The sequence below is a fragment of the Ambystoma mexicanum genome, chromosome 8 (assembly GCF_040938575.1).
Source record: "Ambystoma mexicanum isolate Mex_15411 chromosome 8, UKY_AmexF1_1, whole genome shotgun sequence".
NCBI lineage: Eukaryota > Metazoa > Chordata > Amphibia > Caudata > Ambystomatidae > Ambystoma > Ambystoma mexicanum.
The window spans coordinates 753,350,193-753,368,969 of NC_090929.1; the positions used below are offsets into that span (position 1 = coordinate 753,350,193).

The 18,777-nt window shown below is 43.9% G+C and overlaps 1 protein-coding gene across 15 annotated transcripts in view; it reads left to right on the forward strand.

Annotated features, from left to right (window-relative positions):
• The window catches only part of SORBS1 (sorbin and SH3 domain containing 1), an 862,221-nt gene that overhangs the window by 209,329 nt on the left and 634,115 nt on the right, over window positions 1-18,777 (forward strand). The window lies entirely within an intron of this gene.

Sequence of the window (18,777 nt, forward strand, 5' to 3'; positions counted from 1 at the left end):
GTTACTTACCCATGGAAATGTTCTTTCGACTGGATGTTCCTCCCACGTATTCCTTATAGCCCCACCCATCCTACCCTGTAGTAAAACTTCTCTTGCGGTTGCAGTCTACGCTCTCTCAGGGTGAGTAACCATCAAACACAAGGTAATACTCCACTTGTCAAAATGCAATTGAAGCCAATGGGTTCTGCGTGTGCTACATGCGCCTGCAGTGATGTTGACGTTGAGACGGAGGCCTCTGAGGGACATCGACTCGGTCAGGCATCAACGCACAGCGCCCTCTGCTGAAAAGAAATGTCAGAGGCAGCAAGCTGGATATTGGAAATATCAAAGATAAGGAATACATGGGAGGAACATCCAGTCAAAAGAATGTTACCAATGGTAAGTAGCTTGTTCTTCTCAGCCCATATCTCTTGTTGATATATAGAGGCCTGACTTTTGAGCTCTGCTATCAGGGCTTGAGTGGCGTCTATCACTTTGTTTTGTGCCACCACTTGCCCACTGAGTCCCTTGTTCTTCTCACCAAGAGACTAATTTTCCTTCTGTGAGGCCTGTATTATCTGGGCATACTCAGACCTCTTATTTTGCAGGAGACTAATCTCGTCACTTAGTTCATTTTGGGCCTGTGTTGCCTGCTCTAGATCAAATTCTGCTTGCCTCACATGTCCCATTTTTTTTCATTTTCTAACCTCATGTCAGTCAGTTCCTGGGAACATGACTCGCTTTTTTCCATGTCCTTCCTTAACTGGTACACTTCCTGACACAGGGCACTTTTCTCCTGACACAACTTACTATTTTCCTCAGTGAGGTGATCTCTCTGTCGTTTCAGAGCATTCAGATTCTGGTGCTCCTGATCAAATTCCGCCGGGGAATCGATGTCCGTTTTGATCCACTGGCTATTCTCATCTTTTAGTTGTTTAACTTGCATTTGAAGTGCACACATGTCCACTAAGCAGGCTCTATTATGCACTACCTGCTCACTTAATTTCTGTTGACATTCTCTCAGGTTTTCTTGATGTTCCTCTCTCAATGAAGAACATTGGGAATCTTGCTGTAAATTCATTTGCTGCAGTGCCACTAACTCATCTTTTAGCTGCTGAATCATGTTTTCCAATTTGAACTCAGAATTTTGACTCTATTGCACTTTTTCCTCTACTTGCCTCAACTCTCTCTGTGCTTGACCCAGCAGCTCAGATTGGGTTTGGACAGAGGCTACACTCTTCTGGTATCTTTCTTCCATGATCACCATATGCAAGTACATATATGCTATGAGCTGGGCCATTTTAATGCGCTCATCTGTGGTGATCTGTGTCATATAAAAGTCTGCCAGGGCCTGATGTAACAAGCCATTGTCTTGCCACATATCCATATTTACAGAGGTAACCTCCTGCATCATTCTAGATTGCCACATTTCATTTTCCTGTTCTACCCATTCACCTTTAATGAACAATTTGGATAGACAGTGCTTTCTGGCAATGTTAATTTCTACTATGCTCATTATGAAATGTGTTCTGCACCTAATAGTTTCTCTATGCAGGGGCAACATCTCCACCCTGCTCCTGCTTAGTTTGTATTCACAACAAAGGACTCACTGATTATTTGTATCTATAGCCCAGAAACCCAGGGGACAGGTTTGGATGGCGCCTTCACAATGCAACACAGCTTTCTATCCACTAAATCTAACAATACCTTCAATGATTAGTCTGCTCTGTTGCACTGTCACGATTGAAAACCCTTCATCAATCATGGCACGAGCCCCCAGTTTTGGCACGGTTTATTGTATGGTCACAATCAAGTCAGGGAACTCCTTCCCCTACAATGAATGTGGCACACCGAAAATCAGGATGAGTTTTTATTTGTTTCACTATGGTGATGCCTCCAACCCGTCTCACTCACAACCTCAACAAACACCCAGTGCCACAATGGACTAGGAACCTGGCTGGTGTGTATTAATACGTTATTTATTAATTAATTTATTTAAGCAAATTAGAACCAACAGATTACAGCAGCCACCAATGTTGTGGCAACACAAAGACAAAATATCCTTCTTAGTAGAGTACCACCACAGAGCTGACAGCAGACTATGCATTACAATAGCTACCTTTTATGTCAACCCCCACCCCCAATACAAGCAGAGAACAGTTCAAAGCATGCCAGGAAAATGAATGCAAACAGACAGGAAAGTGATACTTTTGTCCCAGCAACCCTCACACACCAAACACCAATTTGACTTGATTTCTTTGAATGGAACACAGTGGCAGGGAGTGGGGAACTCAAGGGAAAAATCGGATTCAGGAATTTTAGGTCACAAAAACATTATGGGGAAGAAAGAAAGTCAAAGGGACAAATTTGTTTTGCTACGCCTGATAATAACACACAAGGCTTTTAGGATTATGGTCAGAACAGAACGGGAAAATCGTTTTTCAATTACCAAACACAGTTGCAATGGGAAAGCTTAGAAAGAAATGGAAAATGTGTTTTGTTACACCAAAAGGCCAGGCGCTTTGGGGAATATTAGTCAGCACACAATAGAAAAATCGGTTTTGGGTTGGGATGACAGATGCAATGGGAAAGAGGAAATGCAAATGGAAATTTGTTTTGCTGAGCACAATTGAAACACAGAGACAAATTTGTTTTGCAGATCACAATGGGATTAATTATTTTGGGCAACTCTGTATGACTATACCGGCTCACAATACACTGGTAAGAGAAGGTTGGTTTCAAATGCCAACAATACTGATCCTGTGAAATAAATGGGGAAATTAATTGATTTACTTCGATAAATATGCTAAGGATTTACACTGGCCAACAGGGGATTTTTCAATAGGAAATTAACTAAATACACAGGCAAACAGGGGATTCTTCAATGAAGAAATGACTAAGAAAATGCTGAACGAATACAGGGCTTATACAATCTATGCATGGGGTATTTCTACTTACAGGAGAGGTCAGGATTGCCCATCAGGGATTATCAGGGCACTGCTGGGACAACAAAAGGGGGTTAGTCAAGGTCTCTGCTGAGTCCTCCAATGGTCCCAGTCAGCCTATATGTCCCCTGGCTCCACTGCAACGTAGGCCTCTGTCTGCTGGGATGTCAATGCCAGATTTTGACAGATCACCTCATGGGATTATTGGCAAGAGACCTGCTCTGAGGCAAATCAGCTTAGTTATAGGGCAGATGACATCACTAATGTGTCATGAGTCTCGCGAAAGGGATTGGCTAATGCTCACTACTCCCTCCCCCTGTGTGCTGCTAGTACAAGGGAATGTGGGAGTGCTTTGGGACCCTAGGGGAGGAGAGCTCTTCATCATCTTTGACAGGTGGACTCGGTCATGTTTTGAATTTAAAATCTTACTACCTTGCAAGTACCCCTAACTTCAAAAACTTTAGATGTATGAATCCTTTTTTGACAACAATATTTTTCTGCGGGTGAAATGACACTAATCAGAAATCTGTATGTTATTCCTGTGCAGAGCTACAGTTTTTCTTCATTTACTCCAGAGCCATATCATTGAAAAACATGGCATTTTACGTAGGAATTATGATTGGCATGTTTTATCAAATTGTCATGTCTCTGGAATTCACAAGGAGGGCCACATCACATTTTCATGATGAACTTAAGTTGTGTTTATCTCACAAAAATTGTTTTGTGATGATCAGAAGGAGTTTACTGTCATGTTTCCAAAAATCCTTCAATGAATCTGGTGCGAGGAATATTGTCAATTTTACACGATAAAATACATGTCTCCCATTGCAGTCAATGTGCAATCTCACTCCTCATCTGAATAGGCCCCCTGGAGAACATTACGTCAGCAGAGGGTCTGTGTTTAGATTAACATACCCATTCCAAGGGCTAATAACTAAGCTAATGCACAGTTTATTGAGGCCTATGACCTAGGGTCACAAAGGAGGGAGAACAGACTCACTCCTATCTGGTCCACCCCGGGTCTCCCATCTCAGAATAATTATTTTCTTGTATTTAGGCTTGTTTTTCTAAGACATAGTGCTGATTGATGATGACTCCGAGGCCTGTCTTCAGGACAGCAATGGAGAAAACTTTCATACACCCAGCTACAAATTGCCTTTAAACTCACATTTTACTTTTAAATAAGCTCTTAGAAGGCACATAGTTTCAGCATATATATATAAATATATATAAGTGTCACTACTCAGTTGTCCCTGGCATATTGCTGTTAGATAAGAACATCATATTCGCACTTTTAGTGGTTTTGGTGAACATTTTGCTTTTTCCGATTATCAGTTTGGAGGAAAAACGAAATGACGTTTTATGTATTTGCCAACTTGAAACTCAATTCTGCCATTTCACTTAAGATGCTGGGCACTGCTGTTTCTGAGAATGTCAGTGCAGCTGTCCATCGATTTATTAACGCGTTGGGCCCACGTGTGTTTTGCTTCCTTCATGCACAGCAGTTCACAACTTTTAGCATCTGGATGTTTTTATGCCCATTTTATCTCTTTATTACTTTGGTTCCATAGACCTTATGTCCCACGTTTTTTCAGTGCAGGCCTTTTATCTAGTGGCATGCCCATGAATGACTCTGGCCTTTTGATTCATGGCATTCAGGGTCTATTTCATCCCACATTGTACTGGGCGCACTTGTTCTCTCCCCCTACCTTTCACTCCATGTCTGGCACTTACGTTACCTAGAACGGAACTGGGCCTGGTCTGCCAGTCTTAGAACGGTAGTTTTTTATTTCTGTATGTTCTTCCCCTCTCTCACCCCCCTTATCGCCTTACCACCTGTCACACACTTGCACTATTTGAAATGTTGTGTCGAGTATGGTAGCTTAAGGACTGTATGTTCGTCTCCCTCTCCTCCCCCTCGTTCCTTCCGTTTTGTCTTACTCCTGCACTTGTAATAAGGTTGACAGGCCAAGTTTGACAGTCATTTTTGCAAGATCATTCGGAAATGTCAAGGCCCAAGAATGACTCTGTATTGCTCTGTTGCCGTCCCGCCTTGATGTGCTTTCAAGCACTTCACCTGTGTATAAACGCTCTGTAATTAAACAATTACAAATTACATAGACGTTGCAGGACGACACCGCTAAAGGACACAAAAGCAATATTGCATATGTATAGCGTCCATAGTCGTTATGGCTATAACGACTTCAGTGGCTGAATTAAAGAATTTTAATGAAAATATGCATAACTCATTTCTCCCCAAGTTGGAGGTAAAATTATAATAAAACAAGATTAATGTCAATGTTGTGATATGGTTTCAAAATTAATGTTCTTTTTAGTTTTTCTCATAGTGAGGCTAATCTGTTCAGATTTTGTGGAGGGTAAATGGCATAAAATGAGGGACACACGCCAGCAGGTCACCTTTGGCTATTTACCCAACAATTGAAAGACAATGACCATACAATACTAAGGTGCATTCAGACCTTTGACATGCCTAGCAGACTCAAACCACACCCACCATGGTTTCCTTCTTAATAATGAAGATACTGCTCTTGAATGGTTTATTGAATCATGACCCCTGTCCCTCTTGTCCTTCGTCAACCCCTGAAATTACCCTATCTGTTATTTTTTATTAGCAGGTCAACTCAAGTTGTAGTTTCTGTGGAATTCTGACAAAAGTTCCATAGAGCTCATTTCACAGGTGGTGTTTCTGCACATCTCTTCCACAAATCAGTTTGCAAAGGACCTGGATGCACCAACTACAGCTTGCTAAGAAACTCTAGCAGTCAAATCAGACGATTAACATTGGTATGGATATGTCAGAGCAGCATTCTTGTTGTCTTTTCCAATACTAATCTGGTGTAATTTATTGGTAAGCTATCCGTCTGGGTTATAAGAGTCATAGAGCACCGATGATAGTTTAGTCTTTACATGTGTTAATGAGTCTGATCTCCATCCTCACAGTACTCACTGATGTGTTTTCTTCATCTGCGTTTTACAATAATTTTGTTTAGCTTTTTGCACTTTGTGATCCCCTGTGACCTTGCTCCAGAGGCTCCAACCCCATCTCACCTGTAAGAGGCCATTACCGTTGCCACACTTCCATTGTCCCATAGGACCACCATCGATGCTGCTGTACGATTCCGAATGGTATGCAAATACTGTGACAAGGAACACCAAACTCAGTGTCATGAGGATTAGCACGTGTAATCAGGACCTTTTCCCTTCTTCGGGATAACCTTGCCTCAATTTCCAAAAAGTTGCCACCAAAAGGGCAGCAGAGAATGGTGAAAGAACCAAACACACCTCATATGTCATAGAGAGTTTAAAATTAGTATTTTCATGTGCTGCCAAGAACAAACAACAATAGAATAGGCAAATGCAATATAGTAAAAGAATAAATTTAAAAAACACCTTAGCAGTAGAATCGTGCTGGCGAGCAATGGAACAATCATATGTCAAAATGCACACCCTGTGCTTAATTGCAATCAAACTAGTACAGTTGGTAGCTACTGCGTAATATCGGACCGACAGCACAACATATGCCACCAACATGTCCCTTTCAATTCCCACATGCATCTGGTAATGAGAAGTAAAAGTTGAGAGAGACCCAAGTAGCTGCTCTACAAATATTTTCTATTGGCACTCCAAGGGCCTTCATCCACAAAGCCCCACCATATGCATCGATTGACCGTGAAAAATGGGAGTTAGAGGAACAACCACCAACTTCTGGGCCATTATAATTGGATCCATCTGCTATAAATAGCAACTCCAAGTTTGGTACCCCATCTTCCCGCCTCAAAGTCAGAAGCAGATTGTCACATTTCCTCACTTACCTTGTCCTCTTTAGGTAGATCACCATACATAGAATGTTTAATATCCAAAAGTGCCAACACAGACCTGCCGTCTTTCCCCCTCTCTTCAGTTCATAGAAAGACAATCCCCTGTTCGAGATGGAATGAATCAATAGAGCTTTGGGAAAAGCCCTGGCCCACACCAGAGAACAATGGCTGCTGGCAGGATTCTGAGGTAGGGTTCACTACAAACTTAGGTAGCCAGATCCTGCAACCATCTTAAAGACCTAATGGCCACCAAAATCAGAACATTGTAGGACACCCTTGAAATGTCTATCTACTGAATAGTGAAAGCAAGCGTCCCCAAAAGGCAGTACCCTCCCCACAATGAGAGGCAATAAGGACACACCCCAGGAGGGAATGAGACCAAGACCAAGTGCGGGTGATGTAAAAGGGTTTTTTATATAATCAAAGTAGGGCATGCAAAGGACTCTGCAAGCTCCGAGAGCGCTCTGTCTGACAATAGCAAAGACAGTCATATTTATTACAAAACCACATCATAAATCCTGTAAGCTATAGGGGGCACATCGTCTCGGGGATTGGGTGGCGTCGACTAAGCTATATGTGGTACAATGATGAGCCGCTTCAGGATTGGTAGACATCCGCGTGGTGCCAACGTGGGGTGGACGGGTCAGCTGTGCTCGTCGGGGTGGAGCTGTCAAGCCAGGCACAGTCTGTGTCGATGATTGGTGACTGCGCTAACACGTTGCCCTTGTGGCCACAGACACAAACACTCATTCCTTAAACGACTCTTGTTGTCCTGCAAATCCTACAATGTGTGTTATTCTAGGAATGTTTTAGGAGACAGGAGAAACAATATGTAATGTGAAACTTCACCAATACATCATTATACAATTACTTTTGACCTATTGACCAGGTGTCATAGGTCTGGGTGTTTTCTCAGAGGGCATGAGGTGAGCTGCCTTGTCATTCTATTCTGTTAGATGTGGTGGGGGTTACTTTATGATATGTTAGTACAGGGTTGAATACCTATCACCAAGGCCCATTAACTTGGGGTGAACTGGAGTACTACTGGATCAGTGAGGGCAGACCTCTGGCCCCTCAAGGCGGTGGGGTTTAGGACCAGGTTGTAAATAATTCATTTGGCCGACTATGGCGGCCTCGGACATGGGGGAGGTGAATACTTGAAGCGGGTCCAGCGGAATGAGGGGAGGTGAGCTGTGCTACTCGAGCACCAGCAAGCCCTGGGGGCCTTGGCAGGAGGAGGGGGAGATGGCCTTGTGGCTGGAAGCGATTCTCTGTGCCTGGGCTGCACAATATGTCATACAAGGAAACAGTATAGTTAGCAGCATCAGGATGATTACATAGTTCTATCATTTATACATTTGTTTACTTCTTCATACATGTCAATGAGAGACTGGCAGTGGCATATGCATTACATAACATTAGTTGAACACATATTGGTAATACATAAGGCAACAAATGGATAACAACGTGAGGTAGCATCAGGTTGGGTTTTGTACTCAGAAGCATAGAAGCAATATGTTCATACATAATTGTGCATTTGCATTCTCGGTTATAACAACTTAAATGTGTCTCACTGTATTACACACAGGTATTTTTAGTAATGCTTTTTCGCCTTCATTTGTACATTAGCAGCAGTCATTAGTTAGCATTGGGTGGGCTCTATCAAGCCCTTTCATTAAGTCTTCAAGGCACGTGGTATCTTGCAACGGGCTGAGGACATTCTTGCTTTATTAACGTTATAAGCTTTATCCCTTCCCAACACCTGTGTTATAATTTACAAACATCCCTGTGAATCGTTGGGCTTTGGTATGTAGTTAACACTTCATCTGGGGGATGTGGGCAGGGGTTCATACAGGAAGGTTATTGACACCATATATTTTAAATGTTAGGGGTTAGATGCAGAGTCGAGGCCTGTTCAATTGGGATGGTTCTTGTTATTTTCCAGACTCAAACCAGGAGTCAGGTCAATTCGGGGCCAGTGATGTACTGCGTAAGGTAAATGATACAGTGTTTGTTCTGATACTCGTTCGTGTCTGGTTACTCATGAGAACGGGCCTTTAGTGGATCTGCCATGGGGTGGAGGCGCAGGGGGAGTGCATGGCTCCCTGCACGCAGTGAGGGGGGGGCCAAGCTGCAGCTTTTCGCAGGCAGGCTGTTTCATTGGGGTTTTGGTCGTTTATATCTAAGATGGAGTTTTGATGCTTTCAAAATGGTGTCTATGGTATGTTACAGTACAAGTCGATTGGCCCTGTGTGTTGATCAGCAGCCATCCTGCCACCCGGGCACAGGTACATGGTGGGCCGCTGACGAGCCACGAACCTCACGGAGGTGTGGGGTATGCCGGGGAGGGGGTCCTATAGACCTGTCCTCCCATACAATAGTCTCAAAAGGGGTCCCAAAGGATCCTTAAAAACAAATGTAGATCCCAGTGATGTAGGAACACCTTTCTTGGAGGATTCAGAAAGATAACTCATCTAAAGAAATCTTGACTCCAGCGTTTTAATGGAACCCAAGTTTTCCCACGGCTATCTAGAAGCACATAGAGATACCCACTGTATTTTCAGAGTTGAGAATGCAAGCGCCTTCTGGAATCCTTCCAGAATAAAGTCTAGGATCTCTGAAGCCTCACTCTGCCAGAGATGTATCCCCTACTCATTTTCCAGTGTTGTATTAAGACCAGTATTGGGATCAGGACACCCAAATAGAGAGTTGTCTAGACACCTGTACCATCTTGGTGTCAGTCCTAAGAAGCATAACTATCCCAGCTCAACCTCCAGGACATCATTCTCAATCAGCACAGCAAAAAATGAAACATCATAGGATAGCTGAGAGGAGAGGGGTAAAGGGTGAGGGCCACTGGATCTCCTGAAGAATGTTTCAGCAGAAGTGAAAAACGGGTGTGCCTCATCCAGTGATGGGCTGCCAACAATGCATCTGTCTGCTCTATCGTTACCTTGGGCAGAACCCTAGGGATCAGAAGCCGCAGGGGGAAGACATAAAATGGACATGGAGGCCACTGAATTGTCAAGGCAGCTATAGCCCAGACAGGAAGGTCAATAATCCTGAGCAAAAAGAGACCAAACTGGCCATTTGAATCAGAGGCACACCCGCCCACTACGGGCATCCCAAATCTCCAGCAGATCAATTGGAGCATTTCTTAGGCCAGCTAAAGTTCAGTGACAAGGGAAACAGCCTCCTCAGATGGTTGGCTCTGATATTGTGGATCCCCCAAATGTGTACAGCCATCCATCCTAACAGATGGAACTCTGCCAAGTCTGGAATCTCTTTTGTCAGGGCACCCAGAGATGTCACCCTCTACCAAATCCAGTTGTTCATGTATGACTTAGCGGTGGTATTGTCTGTCCGTATGAACATGTATTTACCAACAATCAGGGCTGAGAAGGCTATACGGGATTTGGAGATCACTCTTAGTTCCCTCAAGCAGGAGGTACATTTGACTGCTGTTGTGCTCCATTTTCCCTGAAACAACCTCTCAAGGAGTATTGTGCCTCATACAATTAAACTGGCATCTGTTTTGATTATGGGGAGGCATTGGATTCTCTGGCATTCCCTGTATGAAAGTTGGAGGAGTCAACCATTATTGAAGGCTGCCTCGTAAATCCTTAGTGACAGGAATGAGGAGTTTGTAATTCTCCAGAGATGGACTCCAGTGATTCAGAATATACTTGACTAACGGCTGCAAGTGCATCCCTGCCCACAAGGCAAGGAAGATAATAGCCAACATGTGACCTTGGACCACCAGCCATTCCTGTGCTGTCGCCTTTTCCTTGTGAAGTGAGCTGAAAAGCTTCCCCTGCCAGGTAAGATTCACAGTCTATTGAAATACATAATGCCAAGAGCCTGTGGCCAACACATCCACCCCCAAATCAGCACTGGCTCTAACTGTCCTCCCAGGAATGTTTTCCTTCATCCACATTCCACGTTCTGTGTGTGTGTTCCAGACAGAGAATGTAAATGATAACTCATGTTCAGTTACCACAGTGAACACAGTACCCCTAAATTACAGATTCATTGGTGGGACAAGGTGAGACTTCTCCAGGTTAGCTAGCAGACTGAGGAATGGGAGCAAGTTCTTTCCCTGCTCCAGGACTGTTGTTAGTTGCTTCTCAGTTTTCACATGGATAAGCCCATCTCTAAGAGAAGCATTATCCCATCTTGGTTCTCTGTCTTCCTCAGGAGACATTTCTTTGGTGATTATTCAGGGCTCTGTCTTCAACCCAAAGGGAAGGACTGAGTACTTGTAGTGCCCTCCAACAGTGATGAACTGGAGATATTTCCACTGAATACAATGCATCAGAATGTGGTGTGTTGTCTGTTGCCTCCGTCACCTCCCCTGGGAAGACGAACACGATGATGGATTGAAGGGTGTACATTTTTTACTTCAGGATCTGAATGCATTGGTTCACCAAGTTCTGACAGTGCCTCTTGGATTTCTTGGAATATCCAGAAAAAGAACAGGAGGCATGGCAGGCCGTGAAAGCCTCTTACAGTTGCGATGGAGGCAAAGCCTAGGGAGCAAGCTCTAGGAGACCCACAAAATATAAAAAGCATATGTAAAGGAGGGCCTAATTCACTGCACTAATAAAAACAATACTCAGCGATGGAGTACTCAAGGTGTATGGGAAAACCCTGTTTTATTCAAAGCATCGAACACGACCGGGACAGCATACAATCAGCACTCGACATTATAATAGATGTGAGCAGTTTTTAAGCAAAAGACACATCATCTGTGTTGTCATAATACAGTGACAGTTACAAAACTTATGAAAACATTTGATTGGCTAATATCACAAACTACATACAGAGAATATAGGTGTTAGTTCTACGATTGGGTTAGACATATCTGATGGCTCCTTCTGGGCCCAACCTACTTCAGATACTACTTCAATAACATCATCATATTGATAATGAATTGGTTGACTTTGTTCATTATAGTCTTTGCAACACAAAGGATTTCCATTGGTTGGCAATTTGCTCGCCCACCTTAGACTCCTTGGCAGCCACCACGATACAAGAGAGAGACATAGGATGGGGAGGGAAGTTGATGTGCTGCCATAATACCAATGAAAGCACCTCCTTGTCATTCCCAGGTAATGAGGCCTTTCCTTCTCTTTGTACATGGCCTTGTGTATCATCTCGTGTCTGTGTGCAAGGGAGAATTACAGGTGTCTTATCTGTGCTCGGCTCATAATGAATAGCCAGTGTTTTCAATGTCTTGGTCACGTGTTAGAGGACCATGTTAGAGACTGAATTTCTTCCTATTTATTGGAGTTTACAGCTAATTCTAGTGTATGTTGTATTTCTTGTCACCACTTGGGACGCCTTTCGTCTATTCTCTATAATGTCTTTTGGCATACTATTCTCATGTACTCTTATTAATTTAATTAACTTGGGAGGCTACTTGTTTTGTGTCCTGAGAAGTGTTATCTTCTCTCTGGGTTTCGTTCATCCGGTACTGCATTCCTGGATTTCAAACATGGGTGCTCAGTGTGAACTACTGCTATTTGTACAGCTTCAGAAGCTTCTAAAATGAAGATGATGTTGAGAATTCAGCATCTTGGATCCTAATATATAAATTTCACATTCACCTTGTACATCTGTCATATGTTGGTTTCACTGCCCGTGTATTCTGCACCCTTATCTACCTATAGTTTCATTTGCCCTACCAATGTAGTGAGTCCCTCTTTTGGTATGCAGGAACACATGTTATTTTCAGTACACTACTTGTACATTCTTCAGCTTATGTTAATTTCCTACTCTGTCATTCAACCTAACTAATTATTTCTGACAGATGTATATAAATTAATTGTTTGACTGTTTTATATGCTCTGCCTCAACTTGTATCTTTTCTCACCCCTGGGCTCATGGGGTGGCAGGCCCTGTTTGTACTCTTTCTCATTTTTAGAGTAACAAGGGGATTGGGGGGGCAGAAGGTGGTACTGTCACATTTATCTGCGCCATTACACTTAGAAAAAAGATTCTGGAACCCAATCAAAGAACATCATTAGTGAGGACTGTGCCAAGGGTATCCAAGCGAAGGAGTAATACTTCAACATTATCTCTAATACAGCATACCAGTGCAGCTTGTCTAATGAACACACAAACTGACCTTCCATTCATAAATGTTAAAATAGGATTCTTTCTCGGATGTACTGCAATAGATGAAATGCAGCAGTGGAAGGAGGTCAGTTTAGACCAGCAGAACTTTGAATCGGCTGTGATACAATTTCTCTGCAGAAATGCACCTATCTCACGGAGACAAAAGTGGCACCACTCTGTAGGGCTTAGAGGCCGGCCTCTGAGTGCTCTGCATTAGACTTTATGAACACATTCATGCAAATTAATATTTGTAACATAAAGAGTACAGGACACTTGCGCCTCTCCCTCTCCTGTATATTTTATTTTCTGCGTGAGAGGGTATTCTTTTTGTGATGAACTTGATCTGTGTGAAAATAAAGTTTGCAAGGCCTCTCTGTCCTGCGTGTATGAATGGGAAGTTTATACAGCTGCTGGCCTTATTGTATGTTTTGTATTTAAAAAAAGGTATGCTCGGATGATCGATGCCCAGTAACTATTTTCTTTTCTTGGAAAGCTTGCACGTATGTATCTGTTGTGTTTTTGCCAGCGCTTGGACTATTGTTGCCCATGATGCGCCTGTTTTTGGTGTATGAAGGATGCTTGCTTTGTGCCATTCCAGTTATTTGTATGTGGAAGAGCACTGATGATGAGGTCTGTGGTATACCTGTTCTAGGTTAAAAATAAGCATGTACTGCTTCTGCTGTCCATACATGATACAACTGTTATGTGTGAGAAAATAAAGTGTTGTTTCTATTGCCTATATTGTATATAGTATCAGTTTGCACCCTTGTCTGTGATATACCGGTTCAGTTTGCGTATGAGACTTGACCTGTTCAAACTTGTGAAGCTCTCGATTTTGTGTTATGGGAGATTTGTACCTCTGTTTCCATGTGTCAGTGTGTTATTATTGACTGTGGTGTCTCTCTTTTGTGTTCAAGTGAAGCATGCACTGCGGCTCACCTCACTGTGCTGTAAGTGTTCTGTGTGCAAAGAAGGCTGACACTGATTGTTCCTGTTGTTCCTGTGTTGTTCCTGTGTTGTACTTCTCCTGTGTTCACTGGGCCTCTGAGAGGTCACTTCTAGGTTTCTTTATTTTTTCACAGTTGTCTGCTCTTCTCATGCGGAGAGTTTTAGTTTTAGCCCACCGATGGAGCTTGAAGGTGAGCGTCCCCAGATAGCACGACCCTCTCCGCAAAGAGAGGCAAGAATGGACTCTCCCACGAATGGGAATAAGGCTAGGACCAAGTGCGGGTGAGCTTAAGGGAGGCTTTATCTAAGTCAAAATAGGGCATGCAAAGAACTCTGCAAACTCGGAGAGCACTCTGTCTGACAATAGCAAAGACAGGCGTTTTTATTTACAAAAAGCGTCATAGGCACCTACACACTATAGGGGGCACCTGTACATGGGGATTGGATGGCGTCGACTAACTATATGTGTAGTTGTGATGCGTCTCTCCGTGGTTGGTGGACACTGCCGGGTGCCAACGTGGGGTGGGCAGGTCAGCTGGGCTCATCCGGAAGGCACTGTCCGGTCAGGCGTAGTCAGTATCAATGATGGACGTCTTTCTTGGCTTTCTGCCCTACGGGCCAGGCACACCCCATTCATTCAATGCTGCAATGTCAGTTGTCCTGTAAATCCTACAATAGGTTATTCTACAGGTTAATATAACACAGGAGGAATGTGCATTAGGTGGGGTACTTTGGCGATACATCAATACGGGGTTGCTGTTATCCTGTTGACTAGGTATCATAGGCCACGGGGTCGGGTCTCAGGGCATGGGGTAAGCTGTCCAGGCTTTGGGCCTCGTTAGAAGTCATGACAGATGTTTTTTTTTACAATGTTGGTGCAATATTAGGTGTCTCCTTTTACAAGCGTCATTAATCTGGGGTGAGCTGATGGGTCGTGGGACCTATGAGGGGGCACCTCTGGCCTCTGGTTATGGCCGGATTTTGCTGCTGGGCTGTAAATAATTCAGGTGGCTGTTCGTGGCTATGTGAGCTGCGGGGGAATCATGAATGCCTGAAACGGCTCCAGACAAATTGGGGGAGGTGAGGCGGTGTCGCTCGGGCCTTTGCTTTCTCTGGCAGGCTTCAATGGGAAGGGAGGAGAGGTGGCCTTGGATATGCCCACAATGATAGTCTTCTAGCAAGCTGCAAACTGTAAAACGAAGGGATTTGCATAACATAAACTGGCTAAGGGGTCACACATCTATAGCATTTACAGCAGTAAATATTCATTTCAGAATTCGTTAACTATATCTGCAACTCCATTAGTCACTATAGCGTAAGTATTTGCAATATTAGCAGTTTTGGCATCACACTGTAAATATGATACGCGAGGTAGCATTAGGGTTGGTGGAGCACGCAGGAGCAACAGACCAACACGGTTGACAGCAGTAATACACATTAAACCTGTACATTTGCACTTGATGGCATTCTATGTATCTTGTTTACATGAGCTCACAATACAGTCGCACGTGAGTTCCTTGCAGCATCAGGGTAGTCATGGCATAAGCATTTGGTATCACTCACTTTACATTGCCCCTAGAGAAGCACATAGTAGGAGGCTAGGGGCCCTGAGTGTATGCGCATACTGAGGGGGTTTGAGTATTATGGTCATGTGGTCGCACACTGACACATTCTTCGGTTCGTACAGGGTTTGTAGAGTTTTAACACAGAAGGCGTGCACGAGGGGTATCATTGAAATGCAATATATGCATATATGTATATATGTATTGAGCAGTTTCTTGGTGTGGGGTTAAGGCTTTTGTTTCATTGAGGACGATTTACAGTTATTTTCCAAGCCAGCCCCGCTGCTCGGGTCATGCTGAGGATAATGATGCACTGCGGAAGGTGAAAGATACAGTGTTTGCTCTAACACTAGCTCATGTCCGACTTGTCGTGGGAACGGGCTTTCAGCGGATCTGCCAGGGAGCGGAGGCAACAGGGTAGACAAGGACTCTCTAAAGGTGGGGGCCGTGCTGCAGCGCACAAGGAGTCTTGTCCTAAGATGGCGTTCTGGTTCTCAAAATGGTTTCCTGGGCCTAGCTAAATACAGTATGTTTAGTCGATGTGTCGGCCAGTGGTCCACCCACCACCTGGGCCCTGGTGGCAGAGGGGCCCCTGTTGAGTCATGGACATTACAAGGAGGGGACTGCAGCGGAGGGGGGGTCTCTTTGACCTGTCCTCCCATACATTTCCCCCCTTTCGTTACTTAAGCAACGAATACCGTAATTCCCCCAACCGCTCACAATCTTTTTCATCAGCCACAGCCTCATCCCACGCCGGGGTGCCTTTTATTGGCATCCAAGCCCTGCACACCCCCCTCAGGCTTTCCCCCCGTCTAGCATATTCGTCTCGGGTACAAGTTAGATATATACAATCCCTAGTTCCCTCCAAGTCTACCCACACCTCCTCATACCATTCCAGTTCCCGGGGCTCTCTAATTGTTGTGTGCCATAATCTATCTACTATTTCCCCATTGCGGTATACCGGTACTATCTGGTATTTAGGCCCCGGCTCTTCACCTGTTTGCACTTGAGCTTCTTGCATAGCTTGCACTGTTGTGCCTCGAGCATTGCCCATTGTCACCATCATCAATGTACCATTTGGTACTGCGCCTGCACAGCATCGAAGGCCCATCTGGCACACACAAAAAATTAGAAGTAAAAACACTACTGTTGGCATTAGTAGTTTAACAGTCAATCCCAGCAATGATGGGACCCAGGAAAAGAGGTTATCAAACCACGTGCTTGCTTCTGTCCCGCCTTCCGTTTTCATTCTTTCTCTTAGGTTGTGCACTGCTGCGATCACGTGGGACAGTGTACCATTATCAGTGTCTTCAGAAGGTACGAAAGTGCAACATGTACTTACAATTTTTCGGCAAACACCTCCGTCCATTGCTGTTAATAGGTCAAGGACATACCTATTTTGCATTGTCATTAGCCGCAGGGCTCTCAATTCTACCTTGATCACGTTGAAACCTTCCTCTGTATCGTTTGCCAACTGGATCAGCTCCCAGCGTGTTATTTGGAGCCACTTAGCATTTGCCCGTGCCTGGATGCTTGGAATGAGTGATGCGAAGAAGGTCTCTGCAGAGCTAAACAATCGATATCTGTCTGGGATCTGTGCCAATAGCTCTGAAGATGCCTTGGATATGTAGTTAGATGATCGTCTATTTCGGGACAGCATTTCCTCCTTGTTGCCAGAGGACAAAACATACATCTGCAGTTCTTCTGTCAGTTGGGCCTTATTTTCACGGGGGGCTTCTTGCCCCTTCCTGCCCCCGCTGATGTGGATTTCTGGTATCACCATTAGCGCTGAATGTAGTGTGGCCAAAGAGCAACTGCCGCTCCATGATTGCGGGAGATGCAAGTATGCCTGGCGGCCACACACCCAGGGGGTGTCCATGAGTGCTGCTGTTCCTTTCTTCATGTCTGGGATAGTGAGAGTCCTGTTGCAGTCTTTGTTTACCCCCATTGCGGTCTTTCCTTCCCCTTGGAAGCATAGTTCATATGTTATTTCTTTCTGCAGTTTGAATGGTTTTTCAATGGCAGTCACCCACGTTAACTTTGAGATGCGCTCTTTACAGATTGGTGTACATGTTCTTTCGATCACTGCATTTTTTCCGGTGACACTCCCCGCAGCGCCTCTGTTTTGCATGTAACTTCTTCGTCTTTCCATCGGTTGTCTGTGAATAATGTCCCTTTTATTACAAAAAATGGTTCTTTCATGCATATTACTCCTTCCACTTTCGGGTAGCATGTTTTCTCATTCTGCAGCATGCTAAATATTATTTCGTGTGCCTGAAAGGTGTTCTTGATTCTGCACAGTGTAAGATGAAGGAGACATTGGGCATTTATCAGAGGCAATTCCTTTGGTAGCAAAATCTTGGGTGTTCCTGAGGCATGGGGGATAAGAGAGCAGACATAGCAGCTTTCATTTGTTGTTTGTTTAGCAGTCACGCTCATGTCTGCATACCATTTATTAGTCTGGTGAGGGTGTCTTGGGTCTTCCATCTGATCTAAACCCAGACCATAATATTCGTCATATTTCCTACTTCCCACCTCACTTTTCCTCCTATTATTTCTAAGATATCTCGTGGCTTCATGGGCGATCTGTGCTCTATACCCCCCTTTTCCCACATCCCCCTCTGTCCATTCATCATACAGAGATGCAAACTTTTCTGCCATCCTTTTGTTTTCTTCAGTTGTTCTATGAAGTAAGGTACTGGCTGCTGTAGGGGTGGTTACTTGTGTGGGCGGGGTAGTGGGGGTATTATAAAGCCACGATATGACAGAAGGGTTGCAGTCATTTAGACTGAGGGCATTGTAGTTATAGACATTTGGCATGGGACTTATGCTAGCATTTATTTCAGCACTGCTTTCCTTGGAATGGTTGGTTCTTTTGGGCGGTTTCGTGTTATACCCCCACACAAGCTGGTGTCCGTTCCATACCAAAAAATCACCTTCTTTTGCATTTTCAATTGTTATATTTTCAATTGCAATATTATTTCTGTTTCCCCCTCCCCCCTCATTCATCTCGACAGAGATGAATGCTATGAACCAATATGTGCTTATACCAAACAGTATCACGAAAAATAATACGATACACGCAGTCAATCCACATTCATACGAATATCTACAACTTTCTATTATAGCATTTCTACATCTCGTTATTCTATTGCTCTCCATTGCTGGCTGCCCGTTTGTTGCCATGTTTGTTCCTATTTGAAACATAAAAGTGCATTAAGTATATACATGTAAACATTTTCATTTTGTAGAGTCGCCACCATACAATTATAATGTGAGATAGAGGGAGAGGGAGGGGATGTGTGCAGAGAGAACGAGAGACAGAGAGAGAGAGAGAGAGAGAGAGACATATTCTTATTCATATTTGATCACTATTTTCCATTT